Raw genomic sequence first — 12,644 nt, forward strand, 5'->3', positions numbered from 1 at the left:
TGTCCATAGACATTGAGAAGCAAAGCCTCTCATCCTGTCCCATACCCTCCATCCTCAACTCGAAAGACACACATGTTAGGTAACTGTCATAACTTGAAAGCTTATCTCTTCCATGTCATGTAAACGTTTGACTGTGTACAGAGACTTAATTTGAGTCTTGTTTGCTTAATTAATTGACTGCAAAGTTCTTATAGTGATTTTTGTCCATAAATATTAGCTTTTAATTTTGGAGAGAATGATGGCTGTGGTTGCTGATTGATTCGCAATAAGATTAGGTAGCCTTAAACTACGTGGAAGGGTTTCCATGGGTGAAGCAGTAGGTGGTTAATGAAAAGCAGCTTTAAATTTGATGAAGCAGTTTCTTGTGTTTGTACAATCTGCTTTAAAAACAAATGGACATGGGGCAGGCCCGGTGACACAATCCGTTAAGTATGCGAACTCCGTTGCCGCGGCCCGGGGTTCGCTGGTTTGGATCCCAGGTGCGCACCGACGCACCACTTGGCAAGCCATGCTGTGGCGGAGTCCCATATAAAGTGGAGGAAGATGGGCATGGATGTTAGCCCAGGGCCAGTCTTCCTCAGCAAAAAAAAAAAAAGAAAAAGGAAGATTGGCAGATGTTAGCCCAGGGCTGATATGTGCTAAAATAAAAATAAAAAGGAACGGACATGTACAACAGAGTACAGAAGTGCCCTTTAATACAGCTATTTCCACACACAAACGCTGGTTTTGAATTCACATAAAGACAAAGAGCACTGTTTCTGTATTTTCCCTCAGAGCGCATTTCTGTTCTAGACCTAAAAGTTTATTTTGTCTGCAACTAAAGTCTACTTTCCTTTTTAGTATAGGTACTGATGTGGCTAAGTCATACTTCACACGAGAAACTTAAGTCAACAGCAAGATAACAGAAGTTACAGGTTATTTTCTAGTTGGTTAATAATCTGTTTTGAATATATTTTTTCCTGATGATTTCGATTGAAACTATCACCACAGAACCTCAGATTGTGTACGTCTGAAATGATTGACAATGTAACCAAGACTGTTCAGGAATCAGGGTAATCTGTAGGTCTACTCAGAAGTTACTAGGAAATCTTTCTAACACATTCTTAAATTTTAGTTGAGTGCAGGAACTGTTCTCAAAATAGCATTTACTTAAGCACTCACCCTTTAGAGTTTAGGAATCAGCCAGAAAAAAATATAAACAAACTAGCCTAGATGAGCTCAACTTAAACACTAACGTATGAGTGAATTTCTCAGATTGATCCTGTGTGTGTCATCCATGGCAAAGTAAAAAATGTTATCTGATCGTATATGCTTCTGCCCTCGCATCCTTCCGCATTACTAAAAATGTGTTCAAACGTGCAAATTAGAGTACCATGCAAACAAATATGATCTAGATCTTCTATTGTGTAACACTACATCTGCTCTTTCACAGAACTTCAAGAATTGAGAGTACGTTTTTTTTAAAGCATTTCTTTAAAGAGAATTCTTGTTATGGTTCCATGTGTACCCCTATGAGAAAAGTACTTCCTTACTAAGGGTGATGTTTCTTGACATACCCCTCCCCTGATGTACCGCATGTGCTTAGAAATAGCACCCACATACTAAAAATATTTGGCTTTTAGTGTTGTCTTGCACTAATAATCGCTATTGTAAAAGTAATTCTACTGTATAAATTATAAAACTTAAATATGGTCAATCTGCCATCCCACCCATTAGCCTTTAACATCTGTGTTATGTTTAAATGCTTGCTAAAATTACCTATGTTTAAACAAGTTTCATTTTTAACTGTTCTGTGGCTTATTTATTTGATTGACATGAAAATTAGATTGTTTTGCATATCTGGGACAGCATAACTGGTTTTTTCAGTAGCTCTATAGATTGGCAGGTGACAAAAATAATATAACACGAGACTTCAGAAATTTAATAAATAATGATACCTGTTAGAAAAAATTGCAATCTGCAGGCATCAAAATATCGTGCATTCATACTCAGGCACAGCCCTTTAGCATTCAAGTGATAGGTATGTTTATCTGGGTCTTTGATTAAGAGAAAGAGGCTTTAAAAGTCAATTAAGGATAGCAGATTTTACTTGGTAAATTGGAACCAAGAATTTTCTAAATTCTTAGAAAGGCATCTTAAGGACCTTAGACAATTGTCACAGCTAACCAGTGACCAAATCTGCCCAGTGATGAACAGCCCTTCTACAGAAGGCCCCAGATTGGATTGAACATAATACTTAGAACTGAATTATATAGCATTTCAAACTTCACAGCAAAGTTAGCTGTTCAGTGACATGCATTAGTAAGGTTAAGGGTCAATGGCTGCTTTTTAAGATGAGCTAGATGTATGAGGTGTGGTAGGAACCAAATGAAACAGACCTATTAAAGTTGTTACAAGAGCGTTCTCGTGATTTGCATCTGGGAGGCTATGTCATCCTCTGAGCACTAAGGAACAGACAGAGTCTTGCATTTGACGCTGCGCTTCCCCATATGGGCTAGGCAGGGTGTGTGTGAGCAGGATAAGAGAGGCATACATGGTTTTGGTTTTCAAGGAGATCGTGAACTAGTACAATGGATAAGAATGATCTGAATTACTAAATTGGCCACGTTGATTCTAGAACTGAGAAAGTAAATTGATGATCAGAATTAATTTTGGATATTATTAAGTGTAGATCATTACTCGAAGCCTCTTCTCCCAGGAGCAATAACACCTTACAAAGTTTGTCACTATTATAGGTGGAGAGTAAAGTTTTCATTCCAGGGGGCAGAAGCAGTGGAGTAGACGGTGGTTAGATACTAGCTTTAAAGTCACTTCGGGTTTGTGACTGAAAAGCTGTGTGACTCTAGAAAAGTTACTTCATCTTGAGTGCCTTCACCTATGCAGACTTTAAGGATTAAAATGATGATGCATGTAACACGTTTAGTAGTGTCAATCACATTTTGAGTGCTTGATACAGTTAGGTATTTTAACATTACTAACACAGCTAGTAACCCCTGCAAAGGGCTATATTCACCGACGTTTAAGAGGCCAGTTTCTGATCTGTGTAGTCTAACAGTCATTTTGCAATCAACTAAAATTCATTTGGTGGAATGGAAACGAAATCCCACCACTAGTTTCTCTCTGCAAGGCTGACAATTCTTAAGTTGAGGTCCATGAGTCCCTAAAATTGCATGCAAAATTTGGTGTCTGTGTTTCTTGGTAGAGATTTCAAAGAGAGCCCGGACTCAAAGAAGACTCAGGATCTAAATGGCCTTCCTGGGAAGGTACTTGAATATTTTAAGAGGGAGCTAGGTGTTATACAAGCTAGGAATACCAAATCTGCCATGTTCAGCTGCGGCCTCTCTGAGACAATATTAGAAGAAAAGGAGTACCTTTACTCCTCTTATTAGAGGCAGCAACAATGGCTCTTATGACTGAAAGAGGAAATAAATTGGTGGGTCACAAACATAGTCCTCCAGTCCTTTTAAAAACAATTTTGCCTTGCCATTTTAGTTTCCTTTTCTTCGATACCCTCTCCTACTCCTCTCAAACGCAGACCAGAGTCTCAAGACAGCGTGCTTTGCATGATGCACAGACTTGCAAGCCAAGAAATGTGACTTTCAAGCGTGTTATCTTACATAGTGATTGTTTCAACCTTATGAGTCCAAATGGCCTCTCCTAGCCGTGGCTGAATTGTCAGAGTACTGTTTTGTGTGAGGGAAACTAAATCATCTCTATACTGCTCTTTCCAGAGTAGAGAAGTTGAAATTTACTCTGAGTCAGTTCAGGACAACAGCACTTTATTACTGGTGACCTCTCTTCTGGTGCACACTTTCTCCCTGAACCTATAACCCAGCCTGCTATTACTGGACGAGTGTCTTAGAATCAATCTTTGGAACTCTTCCAATGCTTATGATCTTTCCCATTCCGCTGATCCAGACACTGAAACTGGATGAGAATTGCCTACGTGGTGCCTAAGTGGCAAGGTAGCCTAAATCTTTTAGCAGAGGCATTCCCAAATCTGGATCATCAATATCAACTGGAGAGTTAAAAAAAATACACACACATACTTGGGTCTCAATTCATTTCCACTAAATCAGAACATCTGGGACAATTTGTATCTTTTTTTTTATTGAGGTCATATTGGCTTAGAACAGTATGTAAATTTCAAGTGTACATTATTATATTTCAGTTACCATATAGACTGCATTGTGTTCACCACCAATAGTCTAGTTTTTATCCATCACCATACATATGTGCCCCTTTATCCTTTTCTCCCTTCCCCCACCCCTCCACCTCTGGTAGCCACTAATCTGTTCTCCTTATGTGTTTGTTTATCTTCCACATATGAGTGAAATCATTTAGTATTTGTCTTTCTTTGTCTGACTTATTTCGCTTAGCATAATACCCTCAAGGTCCATCCATGTGGTCACAAATGGCAAAATTTTTCATGGCTGAGCAGTATTCCATTGTATATGTATACCACATCTTCTTTATCCATTCATCCATTGATGGGCACTTGGGTTGCTTCCACGTCTTGGCTATTGTGAGTAATGCTGCGATGAACACAGGGGTGCATAAATCTCTTTGAATTGTTGATTTCATGTTCTTTGGATAGATACCCAGTAGTGGGATAGCTGGGTCATATGGTATTTCTGTTTTTAATTTTTTGAGAAATCTCCATACTGTTTTCCATAGTGGCTGCACTAGCTTGCATTCCCACCAGCTGTGTATGAGGGTTCCCTTTTCTCCACGTCCTCTCCAACATTTGTTATTTCTTGTCTTGTTAATTACAGCCAGAGAATCTGTATTTTTGACAGCTCTCCCTTAAGTGATTCTGTTAACCAGATTTGGAAAACACTGTTTAGAATATATGTCTCCTCTCCCACAAACTAGGTCCATACAGCACAAAGAGAGGTAAGCTTGGATGGTCCAGTGCCTCACTTACTGGAATTGTGATAAATGCAGTTTTCTCTGTCTATGTATTACCCGCATTTCAAAGCACTGGTATATGTGGTTTCTTGTTAGAACTCGTGTATTTATTTATTTATTTTTTTGGCGAGGAAGATCAGCCCTGAGCTAACATCCATGCCAGTCCTCCTCTTTCTGCTGAGGAAGACTGGCCCTGAGCTAACATCCGTGCCCCTCTTCCTCCACTATTGTTTTCTATCCATGATTTCTAATACCACATTAGAGTATTTTGCAAAATGCTGACATAGGAGCAAATCCATTTTAATTTTAATACAATGGTTCCTCAGTATACAGCTCAGACATTTCACTTTGCAAATCCTTCCAAAAAGTAACCACTTAATCATATTGTCCTTTGGAGTTCAGTGAAACTCAACAATAAACCTCAAACAATAAATACTGTTGCTTTAAGCTTTGGAGCCTATCTACCAATCGCGCTTTCAAATTCATTGGTGGCACTTGCTCACATTTCTACAACTTCTCTGCCTGGCTACTCCACCATTTTACCTACTTGTGCATTGATACCCTTTTATTTACCAGCCTGGAAGGAAAGCTATTGAAAGCTGTAGGCACACTTCCCAGCTCTGGAGAAGGGTTAAGGAAAGGCAGTGCGAATAAAGGATCATTTTTCCTCTGCATTGTGTGTTGTCTAGAAAAGATGAGCAAGAAACCACAACGACGAAATCAGACAGCTCCCAGCATACCCACTGTCAGGGCTCCCTGGCACAACTTCAGAATCTTGTGCAAAAGCTTTTTAAGAACAGTGGGCACCCATTTATTTAAATGTAAGTACATAATCAAAAGGTAGATATGAATAAGTATTTATCATCAAAGTCTTGGCTTCATCTCTCTAAATGCAATCCAGAGCCACATGAGCATATGCTAGGGAATACAGAAGAATTATTGGAATGGATTTTTGGTCCCAAGAGAGATGGCACAGAGTCACTCAGAGAAGTGTGCCTCATGAGTCATTCAGAGAAGTCTTCCTGCTGTGGAAGGCAAAGAGCTTCCCAGGAACAAAGGAAGGGCACCAGGGCCAAGTGAGGCAGAGGTGACCTTAACCGAAGAGGCTGGGCATCCTTGAGTAACTGTCTCAAAGAGGAATGTATAAGAAAAAAATCAAAGACCTTGAAACTGGATAGACCTGGGCTCAAGTCTTTGCTTCAGTTCTTAACAGCGATGTGGTTTGGGGCAAGTTATTTAACCCCTCTGTTTCCTCAGTGGGAAAGTGGGCCTAACAAGATAACTACAGGATTCTTGTCCCAATTAAATGAACAACATCCAAAGAGATGAGCACACTATTTAGCACAGAGTTGATGCTGATGCTTAAAAATATTTGCACACTTTCTTTGCCATCTTATCTCCACTCTGCCCCCAACCATTGACCCAAGATATCTCAGCCAACTTAAGAAAGACCTTAGCTGGAAAGGAGTGGAGGAGACATCAATGCCAAGCTGTCACTGATTATGGCATAAACAGGATGGTTCATCTCCCTGCTGTGGAAGGCAAAGAGCTATAACCATTGAGATAAACTCTGGTAGGGAAACCCCTCAGATTAATGTTTATCTAAGCCAGATTACCTGTGTTGCAAGAACAGGTCATCAGCTATAACCCAAGATGGGTGGAGTTAGGGGGTCTAGGGGGGATGCAGGTCTAGGGGACCTCTGCAAGGTGTTTAGAAGGATCTGTGAGGCACCTCCTGCAAAGAGCAGCAGACTTTGGGAAATGGTTCACATAGTGGCAAGTGCAGACAGAGTAGGCTGAATGACCATATAGGAGGCAACAGAGTTCTCTCTGAGATGAGAAATGTAATGACTTTGGGGACCGTCTGAGGGGAGGTGAGGATGAGCTATTGGGCAGCTGACATGGCTGCCAGTAGATAGTAGCCTATTGGCGTAATGCAGTTTTCTCTTCTCCGTACCTTTTGGCCTGAGTATCTGCTATGTGCTGGGCCATCTTATAATTTGGATGTATAGCACCTCTATGGTGACCTGTGTCACATAGGCTACAAATGAACTTCAGTGTAACCTGTTGTTGTAAATTATCTGTAGCTGACTCCTTTCACTGCCGTGAATGGAGTTGAATTAGATTTGACTTTATGTGCCAAACCAGGGCCAACTTGTTAAAAAATTCCTCTTTATCTTTTCTCTCTTAGGGAAATGCATAAATACTTTTTTTTTTTGTGAGGAAGATCAGCCCTGAGCTAACATCCATGCTAATCCTCCTCTTTTTGCTGAGGAAGACCGGCTCTGAGCTAACATCTATTGCCCTCCTCCTTTTTTTTTTCCTCCCCAAAGCCCCAGTAGATAGTTGTATGTCATAGTTTCACATCTTCTAGTTGCTGTATGTGGGACACGGCTTCAGCATGGCCGGAGAAGCGGTGCGTCGGTGCGCGCCCGGGATCCGAACCCGGGCCGCCAGTAGCGCAGCGCGCACACAACCGCTAAGCCACGGGGCTGGCCCAATGCATAAATATTTGAACGTGACAAATTTAATGTGGCATTTTCTACCTGTGCTACCAAAATTGAGCCAACGAAATTCAGTGAGTTCATTTTATTTAGTCCATTATGAGAGTCCTAGGATTTGAAACCAGCACTTAATCATCTCCTAAGCAAAGTAAGGTCGATAATGAAACCTTAAAAAGCCATGAGTCACGCAGTCATGGAGTCGGGACCCCATTATAATATCATAGTGGTTCTTCTGTAATGAGCTGACAATGATCTGGTCTCACATTTAGTAGATGTAACAAGAAGGATAATTTCAAAAGTAGTCAGATGATTATCAGTACTATTATTTATAAGACTTTATTTCTCAGCACATACGCAGGGGTTTGCTAACACTTGCTGTTCCTCATGAAATGGTTTCTAGTTGGTGGTATTCCAAGTTGGGCATCCCAGGTCAAACATAAAACAGCTGTTTTGTTTGGTATCAAAAACCAACCTGCATCATGAAGAACTGGTTTTACCTGCCCTTGTTTTCCTGATATGAAATGATTTCCAAGAATTACGGGCTGTTGTGTACTTTTTAGCTTGTAGCAGCATTCTAAAATATATGGTCTTAACACTAAAACATCAATGATCTTTTCCTAAAGACCGCAGGATAAATGGGATGTTTCCTGTGTCATAGCATTGTATAGTATCAGTAATTATACTTAAGGTCTTGAAAGATCACTAGGTATTTGTTGAAATAAACTGGATATTTTGACTATTGAAGGAAGAATAAGAAGTGACAAGGTAAAACATAATTTTTGACATTATGTTTGTTCTCTTTTTGAGTTGGAGATTTTAAAGGACAAGAAAGTTTTCCCACAGTTGAATTCAAATATATCTATGTATGTCTTTCACCTCCACTAATTTGCAAGCTTCTGGTACCCATCTTTGTATCACCAATGTCTAACAGTTCCTTGCACACAGTAGGAGCCAAAAAATGGTACCCCTCTTCTAATGACCAGATTCTTTGTAAATCAAGTGCACAAGTTTCCTGGGGTTACCATAACAAATTACCACAAACTTGGCAGCTTAAAACAATAGAAATTTATTCTCTCACAGTCCTTGAGTCTAGAAATCTGAAATCAAGGTGTCAGCAGGATTGGTTCCTTCTGGACACTCTGAGGGAAAATCCAATTTATGCCTCTCTTCTAGATTCCTGTAGTTGCCAGTAATCCTTGACATTCCTTGGCTTATAGCTGTATCACTCCAATCTCTGCCTCTGACTTCACATGGCCTTCTTCTTGTGTCTTTGTGTCTCTATATCCAAATTTCCCTATCCTTTGTCTTATAAAGACAATAGTCATTGGATTTAGAGTCCATCCTAATCTGATATGACCTCATCTTAACTTGATTCTATCTGCAAAGACCCTATTTCAGAATAAGATCATATTCACAGGTGCCAGGGATTAAAACTTAAATCTATCTTCTTGGGAGACACAATTCAACCCTCTACATAAAAGATATAATGAATAAAAGACATAAGAATATGTGCCCAAGGAGTCTTGCTTTAACTATTATAATACGCTGCAGAAAGAACAATTATGTTGACTATGATCCAGGTATGTTTTTACATGACTATTACTTACCAACACTTTATTAGCAGTCTTGCCACAGATAAAAATTATATCAATGTGTACCATTTCCTTGACATGACAGAATCAATAAAGAAACCAATAGCTCTCTTTGAGAAGTACCATGATAATTATAAAAGTATTTATTTACTTATGGTTGTGAGAAATATTGGTATTTATTTTCAATGTTGATACGTATTTTGAAAGATTCAGAGGAAAATGAGCTCTGGCTACGTGGCAGAAACAACGCTAAGCGCTTACCCCTAGTTCCTCTTCTCCAGCACACAAGAAGACAATGATTCCTAAAATTGCAGTTAACCATGTATTAAAGTCTGACCAGCAAACTGTGGGTGGCAACAATGTAAGCCACTTCTAAGTTTGGCCTTAAAAACATTCTGTTGGAGCTTCCTTCCTCCTCTTTCCCTGCTAGGGTGACTTTGGGGCCACAATTTCTAGTGGCACAGTTATCAGATGGAGGAGGGCTGCCCGGCCACACCACAGTGTGACGAGAGTAATGAAGTTGTACTGTGCTGTGGGCCTCATGCCCCACCTCGCTGATGCAAGCTATGGATCGTGCAAGTTTATAACATCATCTGACGGTAAAAAAACAGAATTATGTGCATTTAAAGCCCCTGGAATACAAAACTGTGACATATTCACCTTTGTATTTCTAGTATTTTTCACAGGGCCTGGTTCATCATAATGTCTGCTTTTCTTTACATCAGGAATCGATCTCCTTCAAAAATCAGTATATGTATTTTTTTCAGCTTTATACTACTTGTAATGAAAACTCATTTGACATCTTATATTTCTTAACTATGTAAAAGAAAGAGAAAAATCGGCAACAACAACAAAAGCAAAAACAGTGAGTGCCTCCCATGTGTCACGCTTTCTGTTGTTAAATAGGTAGAACATATTTCTTCTAGAGGAAAAGATAGTGAAAATGCACTTCAGGTTTGGGAAACTAGCTAATCAAGTTAGCAAAACATCCTGCCATATCTACCAGTGAGTTATTAATTACTTTATTCATGAAAAGGTTTTCAGTACATAGGAAAAAAGTTATCTAGAAGAAAACTCATCAATTCATAAAATATTCCTAAAAGGAGAGAAAGTCTTCAGTCGTCCCAACTATACTCTGATCCAGAGCAGCCCCCGTTTTATGACTAGCCAGACCCAAAATGAATTAGGAGAGTTTACAACTGGATGTCATAGCAAATACCAAATCCAGCTGCAAGAGTTGGGACAACTGGGGGAGGAGGTTTGGTGGGCTGTGCAGACAGAGAATCTTAATGACTAGAGAAGTAAGAACAATTACAACTGACAGATCTGAACAGCCTGCTCAGACAAGCCAAACATTAGTCAGACCTTCAGTTTGATGACAACTTTGACAAGAATTTTTGGAAGTGACAGAAAACGGAAAGCTTTATGCATCTAGATCAACACGACTGTTAATTACAGCCCCCAAGGAGCTGATGCATTTAGCAAATGATTGTTTTATGTATATTTTAACTTTCAAATGCTTCAATAAATTGCCAATAAAAATAAAACCTCATTTTCATATTCTCGAAACGAAGACACTTCTTTAGAGCTCGGTCAGTCACCCTAAGTGTGTAAGTCCGGAATCAGTACGGTTTGTGTTTGCTAAGTATGACGACAGTGTGACAAAGATTTCAAAGACTGTGCTCCATCTGCAAACTTTGCAAATTCCTTTGGAAAAGTACAAAATAACTCCTATACTGATTATCCTAGCTCATTCTTATCCAGCCCCCCCCAACATCGTATTTTTTTTAATCTACTAAACACATTTGTTACTAAGTCAACTTAATTTCTTTCAAAATATTCTATAATTCAGTCTCGTCTTTTTTCTATTTAAAAAAAATTGATGAGGTTCTAATAATTTAGATTTTAATAATATTTTGCTAAATGTGTACAAGAGTTTTAAAAAATTAACTTGCATGTCCCTAGCATTCCAAAATAGTATTACCAGGATTGGGAAATTTCAGAGAGTAACGGGGGGTGGGGTTGAGAATAATGTGGATTATTGGAGTGGGGGTGGGGTGGACACTCTGAAGGTCTATGTCTGGCCATCCTCTAGAACTAAGAGAGGATTTTATTAACAAGAAAGAAAACTTTCAGTCAACAATCAAGAAATATTTTTGTTAGAAATCTACCATTCTTATTTTTTTTCAGTTAAGGATTTTAGTCCTCTTTCCCCACCCCTTGTAATTGTATAAACAGAGAGTGAAGAATCCTTATTTGCTCCCCTTAATGATGATTAGAAAATAAATGGCTCCTCAGACCAGTGTTAAAGAAAAAATTATTCATGACAGTTGTTAAAGAATAGTAAGACAGACTTTATTCAGAACCATCATGGTAAGTGTAGGGACCGCTACAATGGGTTCAATTCAAAATACAAGGAAAAGTGGGAATTTATAGCTGCAGGGTGCGGGTCAGTTGATAGAAAATCACTAAGAGGAAACATAAGGGTAAGGGAGGATTCTGGCTAAGCTGACCTAACAGGATTCTTGCTGAAGGCAGGCCAGGTGATCAGACATCATCTTGGGGATGGTGGGGGAGGAGGAACTGATCAGATACTGAGGATGATCAGATTTTGAGAATGGGGGATTCTGGCTAAACTGACTTAGAATTTCTTGCTAAAATTGAACAATGAGGAGACGAACACAGTCTATTTGAGGAGAGAGTTCAGAGGAGCCTGAGTAGAGTTTGGTGAAGGAGAGAACATTTGTCACCAGACAGAAGTGATTTGGGCCTGAGAAAAATCGCAGACAGCTTCTGGGTCTGTCGTGAAGCAGCTCTGTGACCACAGACAAGCCACCTTACCTCTGGCATCCTCAGTTTCCCTCACTGGTAAAATGAAAGGTCTGCTTTAGATGGTATTCAGGTTCCTTCCAGTTTTAATGTTAGGGGATTCCAGAGCGGGGAAGGACTCTTATTCAGAGCCTCATTTCCACTTAAATACGGGGATGGAGTTAGAACTCGGAGGAACTTAGAGGCTCAGCCCCTACCTCTTTTCAGTGACGCTCTCCTCATTTTGTCTGGGCATTCGCAGGTCTTCTGAAGTGTCACCACGAGGCATTCTTCCTGGCCAAGGACATCTCTGTTTAGACTCGCCTGCACTATCCACCAAGAGGAGTCTTTCATTTTGCTTCAAGCTTCGCTGTGGGTCAGTTCCAATTCAAGTATATGATCTGACAATGTCTACACCTTTGTTTCTGAATGAATCAGTAAACTTAGAGGGAGGAAGAGGCGAAGGGGAGGGCGTGGTAAATGCTTGTGAGTGGAATCAATAGCTTCATTGACTTCATAAGTGGTCGACGAGTTGAGAAAACAAGCATCTCCACAGCCCCCATTTCTCGACTGCAATTCTGTGGGAAGGCCTGGATTCATTGAGGCCAGAAAAACAGACCCATGAAATGAACTTCTGGTAAACTATTATGACAGAACCAGAGGAGTGTTTTAAATACCCTGTTTCTTCATAAAGGCCGCGACTTCCTCACACAGTTTGTTTCACTGACACATTTTCTCTCTCCTCAGACAGAGCCAAGCTCCTAAAATGTGAGAAGCCTCTCGCAATTGGCTTTCTCAAGAACACCACTTGGCTACTACACATTTCTCC

This window comes from Ceratotherium simum, chromosome 20 (assembly GCF_057802395.1).
Source record: "Ceratotherium simum simum isolate JZ-2026a chromosome 20, ASM5780239v1, whole genome shotgun sequence".
Lineage (NCBI taxonomy): Eukaryota > Metazoa > Chordata > Mammalia > Perissodactyla > Rhinocerotidae > Ceratotherium > Ceratotherium simum.